Below are 10,811 nucleotides of genomic sequence, written 5' to 3' on the forward strand. Positions count from 1 at the left end.
CACCAATTTAGGGGGATAATGTTTGCCGCATTAAACGGTCCCAGAAATGAGTGCCACTCGTCTAGAGTGCGTTGCCATTCTTCGCGAGCAACCACCTCCCTTGGCTCAGCTCCAGTGCAACAAGCGTTGCGACATCATCTGCATAGCCGACCAGGCGCGACTCTTCTGGCATGTCGTGTTTAAGTAGACTGTCATAGGTAACGTTCCAGTGGTCCGGCTCTAGGATGGATCCCTGTGCTACCCCCGACGTGACCTCCGTCCTCCTTTGACCCTCTAGTGTTTCATAGAGCAGGGAGCGGTCTCTCAGATAGTCCCTCAATATCCGTAAGAGATAGTTCGGCACGTTGAAACCATTGTCTAATCTGCCTAGAATGTCTTTCGAAAGAAATAAGTATGCGGCACCACACAAGGCCCCTCCACTCTTCTTAGAGGCAATATTGAAAATCGAGGAATGACTACTACGGTTCGGGTGGACAATAGAATGGAGGAAAAAGGCAAAACAATATGCGAGCTTGGTCTTCCTCTGTATGATAAACAAGTATCAACAATATGTTGAATAACATCAACACCCTACAACTGAAAATAACCGTCACTCACTTAATAATCAGTGGCTTTTTTGAATATACTAACCAAACGTTACAACCGACAACTTTCTCTATTTGCAGGAGACTCACCAGCATCCATTAGCCAATCCTGCTTACTTCATCCATAGTTACCAGCATAAAATGGCAGCTATGGTACGATGAGAAAAACGGGTACAACAGAGTCATAGTCGACAAAGCAGATGCCAACCATCTGCAATTCAATAGAAAACAATGTCTGTAGTCCTTCCTGGAATAACATCCCATTAGATAAATAAATCCCCGACCTTCCTGGAATAATATCCCATTAGATAAATAATTCCCCGACCTTCCAGGAACATTATCACCATGGGTAATAAAAGTCTGAACCCATATAGTAATTAAGATCACAGGTCATAGGGAAACATGTTTTGTATAGTTTCCCTGTGTTAAAGATAAGAACCATGGGTCACAAGGAAATATGTGTTGTATATTTCCCTGTCGACTCATTAGTAAATAAGACGTAGTATTTAAGGAGGTGTAGAAAACGGAGATCAGCAGTTCCTCGAGTACTACCAGAGCGTAAGCACTCTGGCCCTCGTGAATGAATAAAAAAGTATAAAACAAATATAGTTTCATTTGTTAACCCATTTGTTACCAGTTATTTGTTAACTGGCGCCCAACAAAGGATTTGAACCTATCCTATTCCTTGATAAATTTTTTCACGGCAAAGTTATATCCGGTATAAGAGAGAGTGTATAATACATGTAATAATCGCGTCGAGTTGCACGGTGTTATAGCAGTGATAAGTGGCATTCTGGCGAGCAATTAGAGACAGTTAAGTGTTAGTTATAGTTACCTGTGAAAATACGTCGATGTTAATCCTGTAAGTAATTTTTTTTTGTAAAACCTTGTAGCTAATATTATCTACTTTGCTCTTATTTCTCTATTCTCTTTTGAAATTTCGTAAACTTCGAAAAAATGTCACTGAGCGCAGATGCCATTACTGACCTTATAACCCGAATCACTACGGAGATTGTATCTAAAATGCAATTCGAAGTGCAAGGGCAAATCAATGCATTAGCCATTGAAAGTCAAAAGATTTCAGCGGAAGCAGATGCCGCCTTAGAAACGCGATTTCAGTATGCACTCCAATCACAAAAAAATGAATTATCTTCCCAATTTCATTCTGCTATTCCTTCTAAAGAAGTAAAAAAGTACGAAGATGTACAAATTAATGACGCTATTCCATGTGAAATTTCGCTGGACGTTGTAAAAACCGTGCCAGAATTTTCAGGAATAACTGAGAAATACCCCTCTTGGCGACAATCGGCCAAAGCGGCTATTAAGCCTTATGAGAGATACGTTGGATCAAATCGATATTATCAGGCGATTGCAATTCTTCGTAATAAAATTACAGGAGCAGCCGACACTGTCTTGTCTTCCTTTGGCACTCCTTTGAATTTTGAAGCTATTCTAGTTAGACTTGACCATAAGTATTGTGATAAAAGACCATTGCATCTCTTAGAGCAGGAACTTTCAACTCTTCGTCAGGGTAAATTATCTATAGTAAAGTATTACGATACCGTGGAAAAACAGCTCACTCTAATAACAAACAAAGCGTTAATGCAATATTCCGAGAACCAGGAAGCATTGCAATTGCTGAATGAAAAATACAGGAGCGACGCACTGCGTGTATTTGTATCTGGATTGAATCGCCCATTAAGCGATATACTGTTTTCCAGCAGACCCGTAGATCTTCCTAGTGCTTTAGCGTTGGCTCAAGAATTGGAAATGAACCAAGAAAGGTCAGCTTTTGCTAGTGCATTCGCTGAACGAAAAACTTTCAATCCAATGCCTCGCAAACATTTTCCACAGTACAAGGTAGAGTCCCAAACAAACAAACGGATTTTACCTACTCCCGAGCCTATGGATATAGATCCATCATTTTCGAGATTCAATAATGTATCAAGTTCTAAAAGAACTCAGAACAGGTATTCGACGACTCACCGACCAAATGTTAATACAAGTGGACCAAATAGAGTGTTCCACCAAAACCAAGTGACAAATTTTTCCCGACAAGGCAAACCTAAGAATAAAGAATCCGGTAAAGACCATAAGAAATCACAACGTACCAATTATAGTGCACAGAAATATGGATCAAAGTCAGCTCAGAATTATCCTAATGTTTCAGATGATGAACGACATTCAAATGTTACTGACCAACTTCATTTATTGAACACTAGCTCTCGACTACCTTTTATTGTGAAAACAGCAGCTAATGGAAAAAAGTTGAAGGTACTTATTGATACTGGAACTGCAAAGAATTACATCAAAGAACTTTCATTTTTGAAATCTATTAGACCGGTACAGAATCCATTTTATGTTTCATCAATTAATGGGTCAACCAAAATTTCAAAAAAATGCACCATTCACATTCTAGGACAGGAATCCGAATTTTTCATTCTACCGAACCTGGTTGACTTTGACGGAATATTGGGTTATGACTTCCTTAAGGGAATCAGCGCTACTGTTGATACAGGTTCAAGTTGTATCAGACACCAAAATGGCGTGGAACCTCTTTCCTTTATGGAGTGTGCTCAGGTAAATACCTTGAGGATGGATTATAGTAAAATTCCTGAAGAGGTTCGTTCGGAATTCAGATCAATCTTGAGATGTAATTCTAACGTTTTTGCTGATCCAAACGAAGCTCTACCATACAAACCTGCCAATAGTAATGTCGTAGCAGACGCTCTATCTCGTCAGTACATTCAACATTTCAGCAACGATAATTCCACTGGGAGAACTTGCACAAACAGTGAAGTTTCTTTTACTCAGTACATACGGACCGTGTATGAACCGATAAATATTTTCAGAAACCAAATATTTTTATCACTGGCAGAATCAACCGAAATAAAAACGACAGCACCGTTCGCCGGCTATCTCCGACACGATATTCAATTTAAGGATTTTCATTCATTATATATGGTTCTTAAAAATGTAATTAATTATAATATTGTAAACGGAATTTATTGTCCGCTTGATGTGCTCGGAAAAATCCAAAACGAATTAGTGGAACTATTTCCATCAGTCCGATTTAGGCACACTACTAAATTCGTTATTGATCTTCTCAATAGTAACGATCAAGTGGAAACCATAGCTATAGAGCATGAAAGAGCACACCGTTCAGCAAACGAGAACTACCAGCAAATTTTAGATAGCTATTTCTTTCCCAAGCTTAGGCAGAAAATTAAGGCTTTCGTGGGAAAATGTGCTATTTGTGCGCAAGGAAAGTATGCAAGACATCCGAAGAAAGAGATGTTGACTCCTACTCCGATCCCCAACTACCCTGGTGAGATCTTGCACGTGGATATTTTTAACACAAATGGTCTTTACTTTATCACATGTATCGACAAGTTCTCTAAGTTTGCCATTGTAGAACGTATATCCTCTCGATGCATAGTCGATACAAAGAATGTTCTACTAAAGATTATTGGATTTTTTAGGAAACCAAGAATACTGGTTACTGACAATGAACCTTCATTCTGTTCTCAAACTATCGAATCTCTGATTAAAAACAAGTTCAACTTATCTCACTATACCGTACCTGCAATGCATAGCGTAAGTAATGGTCAAATAGAGAGATTCCATTCAACACTTGCTGAAATTTCGAGAACTTTGAATATGGAGAACCACACCGATGACACTGAGGAAATAATATTAACAGCCGCCATCAAATATAATGGTTCAATTCACTCCGTAATTAAAAGAAGACCTGTCGACGTCTTATTTTCCCTACCTGAAAAGGAAATTAAGGAAGTAAGATATCTCCTCCAGAAAGCTCAAGAGAAACAATGTCAAATGCAGAATAAGAAACGGGTATCCCGTGAATTCCACGCCGGTCAAGAAATATTTGTTAGAATAGACAAACGGCGAGGAACAAAACTGACTAGGAGATACGTAAAGAAGATTGTTCAAGAAGATTTAGGGACAACTGTATTAGTTGATGGCAAAAAGATTCACAAAGATAATATTCGATAAAAATCTTTTCGGATTACTAGTCTTCACCACAACCAACGCACGACTATTGGACTTCTCAACGGCTATGTATATACCTTTCCGGAAGGGTAACGTCGCGATTTACCAAGAATTTATTTACTTAATACACACCGTGAACCCTACCGAATTCGAAGTAATCACAGAAAATATTCAGAACTTTGAAAAGCTATTTAAAATTAAAGAAGAGAAAGCATCTCTTGAAGCTAATTTTAACGAAATTACTAAACTCCTTGCGATTCCATAAACAAAAAAGATCAATTGATTTCATAGGCTCTGCATTGAAATTTATTACTGGCACTCCTGATCATAGTGACTGGACAATACTTCAAGAAAAACAATCTAGATTGCTTATAGCGGAAAATCAACAAATTGAGACCAATACAGAACTCACTGCAAAAATTAACGAATTAACCACTCAAATTAATACGATTCAACGTTATTCCATTAGGGTGGAAAATTCTGCAAGATCCAGCCTATTTCAACTAATCTCAATAAGAAATGAAAGAGCAATAGGTCTATTAGATAATGTCGTCTACTCGGTTACTTTTGCACGCTTAAACATTGTAAATACTATTATTTTAGCAAATTATGAAATAAGAGATTTGATTAATTCAAACGTTACTATTAGTCTAAATGATTTAATGACAGCCTCACAATTTAAAGTCTATTCCGACGAAAGCATATTAAAATATTTAATTAAAATTCCAAAAATTGAGGAAATCTGTCCATTAGTAAAAGTTTCTCCCGTAGTTCATAATAATACTATTCTAAATCTGCTTCATCAGCATATCTCTACGTGTGAGTCAGGAAACCAAGCATTAAGAAATTGCAAGGAAGCCTTAAGTTTATCTATCTGGCAGAAATATCCCTTCGACCACTGTTTAGTGCAGATTTTCAGTAACGCCACAGCCACGTGCAACACCACGACAGCCCACCACATTTCACCAATTGTACAAATCGACGAGAATACAATACTCATCAACGACAACAATGGAAGGATCATCGAGAACGGTAGCGAGATGGCTACTAACGGAACTTTCCTCCTTATTCACTCGAATGACGTACACATAAATAGCACGCTATATCCAGTAACATCCAGGAAGCCGACAATGGAACCACAGACACCGAGCGTTTTCAACCTAAAGAATTTTCAAAAGATCGATCAAATGACAGACCAGTTTGAAGCAAAAAAACAAGTAACTGGCTTGCAGCTGCTATTTTCGGATTTACAATGTTGACAATGACGGGATCAGTGTGCTACTGCAGGTACAAGCGCCGCGAGAATCATGAGGTCATCATACCCCCAGTCCAATTCAACAACGACGAGAGAATGCAGCTCATCCTGAAAACCATCAATAGCAACTTGCAACAGATTCGGGACGAATCTGCTTAAGAGGGGGAGTAGTCATAGTCGACAAAGCAGATGCCAACCATCTGCAATTCAATAGAAAACAATGTCTGTAGTCCTTCCTGGAATAACATCCCATTAGATAAATAAATCCCCGACCTTCCTGGAATAATATCCCATTAGATAAATAATTCCCCGACCTTCCAGGAACATTATCACCATGGGTAATAAAAGTCTGAACCCATATAGTAATTAAGATCACAGGTCATAGGGAAACATGTTTTGTATAGTTTCCCTGTGTTAAAGATAAGAACCATGGGTCACAAGGAAATATGTGTTGTATATTTCCCTGTCGACTCATTAGTAAATAAGACGTAGTATTTAAGGAGGTGTAGAAAACGGAGATCAGCAGTTCCTCGAGTACTACCAGAGCGTAAGCACTCTGGCCCTCGTGAATGAATAAAAAAGTATAAAACAAATATAGTTTCATTTGTTAACTGTTATTTGTTAACTGTTATTTGTTAACTACAGCACCATCATAGAAACGATTATCCGGAGACACGTACGAAGGATAGAACGGAGCAACCTCACTACGTATATTGGAAAGGTTCGACATACAACTGGTAAGGTCAAGTCGAATATACCAGCTTAAGTCTCAGTTTTCCAGGGAAAAATCGTTTGCGCAGATTGTCCGAAGATGTATATCGGACAGACGAAAAGGCTGGTAATCACTAAATTTAGAAAGCATATGATGGAGGCAGTAGTTGCTATCAAGTATTCCTAAAAACCCACAAAATTTATGGTCCCTAAGCATATAGTGGAAAGCGCCCATAAAGTAAGCACCGACGATCTGCAAGTACTAAAACAAGTAAGGGAAATTAGCCAGTTGGACACCTGCGAAAGTCTATTCATTAGAAAACAGTTAAGCCCAGACTTATAACACTGTAGAGACCTACCAAGAACTCCGTCGAGCGGAGAAGCGACTTCACAGACGGAAAAGGAAGCCTGGCAGAACCAACAAGTCTATAAATTCGAAAAGTACAGGAAGCAACCGTACCAGGTGTGCAAGTTTTACCAACAAGTCAGCAGGATGAAGCCTTACACACCTCGATGTTCATCCTGCCCAGACAAAGAGGGAAATCTGATTTCTGACAGAATGGGCATATTGGAGCGATGGGTTGAATATTTTGATGAAATGCTCAACATCCAAAATATCAGCGAGTTGGAGGTCCCGCCAACTGAACACGACGGACAAATACTACCATCACCAAGTATAGAAGAAACAATCCGTGCCATTCACCGTCTTAAAAACCATAAGTCGCCAGGAGTCGATAGAATTACAGCCGAATTGATTCAAAATGGAGGCGACCAACTACACCAAGTGGTTCATCAACTAATGCTCAAGGTGTGGGACAGCGAATCAATGCCCGACGATTCGCAACGAGGCATTATCTGTCTCATACATGAAAAGGGGGATGCGTGATATATGGAGCAATTGTACAGGTATCACGTTGCTGAGTATCATCTATAAGGTATTTTCCTCTATCTTGCTAGGCCGGATAGCCCCATACGTTCAGAACATCATTGGCCCATACCAAAGAGGCTTCACTACACGCAAATCAGAAACAGATCAGATTTTCTCTCTACGGCAAGCGATGGAGAAATTGTTGGAATATGGACAACAGTTGCACCATCTATTCATCGACTTTAAAGCCGCCTATGATAGCATAGCCAGGGTAAAACTGTACACGGCCATGAGAGAATTCGGTATCCCGACGAAATTGATAAGACTGACTAGGCTGACCCTGACCAATGTGCGAGGCCAGATAAAAGTAGCAGGAGCACTCTCGAGACCATTCAACATCAACAACGGTCTAAAACAAGGGGATGCCCCTCTTCAACCTGGCCCTGGAGAACGTGATTCGCGAAGCAGACGTAAATGCGAGGGATACCATCCTCTTCAAATTCATCCAACTAATAGCCTACGCTGATGATATTGACATTATGGGAAGAACAACCCGAGATGTACAGTCTACCTTCATACATATCCAGGAGGCGGCGCAAGACCTCGAGATGCACATCAATGAAGGCAAGACGAAGTACATGGTGGCAACGTCAGCCTCAAAAACCAAACAACCAACAACATCAAACCGCACTTGTCAAACAAAAACAATAAAGATAGGAGACTACAACTTTGAAACCGTTGAAGATTTCTCCTATCTAGAGTCGAAACTCACAACCGATAACAGCTATGACGATGAAATCCGTGCACGGTTGTTGGCTGCCAACAGAGCCTATTTCAACTTACGAAATCTGTTTCGCTCAAAACGTCTCACCATAGGGTCAAAGCTCTTACTGTACAAGACTATGATCTTGCCAGTCCTTATGTATTCCTCGGAAACCTGGGTTCTTAGCAGGAAAAATTGCAAACTCTTGGCCGGGTTCGAGAGAAGAATGCTCTGAACAATGTTTAGCCCCCTACATGAGGGCGGATGATTCCATAGCCTACATAGGGAAATGAGCAATACCGTCTAGTTCCGGATAAAATCCGGCTCAACAGGTTGCGGTGGGCGGGTCAGGATGATCCAGCCCGGAAAGTCCATAAGGGCAATATTTATGGTAGAAAAAAAAGACGAGAGAGATCCTGCCTGAGATGGAGCGATGGTGTAGGTCAGGACGCCAGACAGCTTTTAGGGATATCAAATTGGTGGTGTTTAGAAGTTCGTTATGGAAATTGAACAAAATTTAGGAGAAAATGTGCGTGAAGTGATTTTCAATAGTGACTGAAGTGCGGAAATGCGGAAGTTAACCAGTGAGCAGAAATTTGCGATTTTGAAGTTAAGAGACGAGGATCTGTCACTGACCGCGATCGACAGGGAAGCAGGATGTAGTCATATAGCTCTTTTGAGGTTTTTGCGCAGATATAAAGACGGTAAATGTTTGGAGAGAGCTTCTGGAAGTGAAAAGCGAACTAAATAACGATGGTGTGGAACAATCGTGTTTTAAAGGAAATATGCCTAAAAAGCCGATTTCTTACATCCAACCAAATAAACAATTAACTTTCGCAGTATCACCAAATAGATATCAGGTTGGGAAATGTACACAGACGCTGGGTCTTTAAACAAGGCGACCCCGAAAAAAGCGCGCTAACGGCTAAAATGCGTACTGTTCGCTTAAAATTTGCACAATAATATCAATTTTGGACTTATACGGATTGGAGAAGAGTAATATTTACAAATGAATCATAAATAAACGTCTAGCAGCCCGATGGAGTGCAGTATGTTCGCTGACGGGTGAATGAGGAGTTGCATCCAAGCATTGTGGTGCCCAGAAACAAGGATAAAGAAGGTAACATTGCATCTTTTTGTAATGGTTATCATTATCGTAAGAAAATTACATACTAACATTAAAATTATTACAGCTTTCTTTACTAAGAATAGACATCTTTGCAACGAATGCAGTTTTCGACTCTAAATTGGTCCGGAAATGATTCAGATCCAATTGAAAACTGCTGTGTTATGTAAAAAATACGTGAGCCGCAGTTCAACGTCATAAATAACTCTAGAAGAATTTTCCTCAGTTTGTGAATAGCATGACAACAGATGAAGCGCAAAATGCGAACTGTTTACTGATTGAATCGAAAGTTCCAATTTTCCATCACGAAATTACTATTTTCTTCGCGATGATGCAGAGTTGAATGCGAATTTATGGAAAAGCAGACGCGACCTTGGAAGAGTAATTACGAAGTTATCAAATTGGAGATCGTATTTCATATTTCGTATTTCATTATCAGCTAAAACCGGGGCATAAAAGTGGAACTCAATAAGGCAAGTTAAAAGAAATTCCATCAAGGACACTTGAAGAAAGAAAAGAAATTCGCGGGCCACTAAAAACGTACGTATTATGAAAGCAATAGGAGCAGTATGAGTATTTAGATTTGTGTAAGCGCACTTGTTCAATGCAGACCTGATTGAACATATGAAAATATATGACTCAATGGCGATCTCCGGGTCAGTATGTGGCCATTCGATAAGTAATATAATTACAATAAGGAAGTGTAACATATGTATTTTGACGAATTAACTTCGCCAAATGTGTCTCACCCATGCAAAGAAAGCATTCGATTGCGAATGGCTCCATAGTCCAATAGTCTCAAATTATTAAATCTGTAGATATTATCCGTAGTACAATTCGAATGCTGCACTAATAGAGGCAAGACAAAAAATATCTTCGCTCCAGAAACTTACCTGGATTACAGATATAATAAAGATCACACCCACTCTAGCTCTGGAGACACTATTGTCGTAAAAGGGGAGGGACGTCTGTGGCATATGGACATACAGCTCGTTTGAGAGAGGAGAGTCATGTAGTAGGTGTAGGCCAACCCCATCCGGACTAATCGTATTTTATATTAAGATGAAAATTCGATGCCCCGCTGAGGTAGTGATTGGGATTTTGAAATGTGCATTTCATCATAATGAAAGATCTGAATGCCAGAGGAGCTCTGATAACACCTTGCTTAAGGACCGTTACGACGAGGGTAAGACGTTTGCCACTTTTGGCAGCTTTCACCGCTCGTCATTGGTGGTGCATTGCACCAGACTGTCATAAGAAGTAGAAGAAAGTACCTAATCAAATCGATCACACAGCAGTAGCTTTAGGAGTTGTCTTCTGCATGTGTGGAACAAGAGAAGCACTGACACCGGCCTCGAAAAAGATCATCGTCTTTTCGTTTTAAATCCTATTTACATATTTCCGACTTTCATCGCTTCATTACTAGATCAGTCTGTATATAAAGACGATACTTTACTTTATTCATGATCTATTTTGAGTTCGAAGTTACA

Source organism: Hermetia illucens, chromosome 6 (genome assembly GCF_905115235.1).
Source record: "Hermetia illucens chromosome 6, iHerIll2.2.curated.20191125, whole genome shotgun sequence".
NCBI lineage: Eukaryota > Metazoa > Arthropoda > Insecta > Diptera > Stratiomyidae > Hermetia > Hermetia illucens.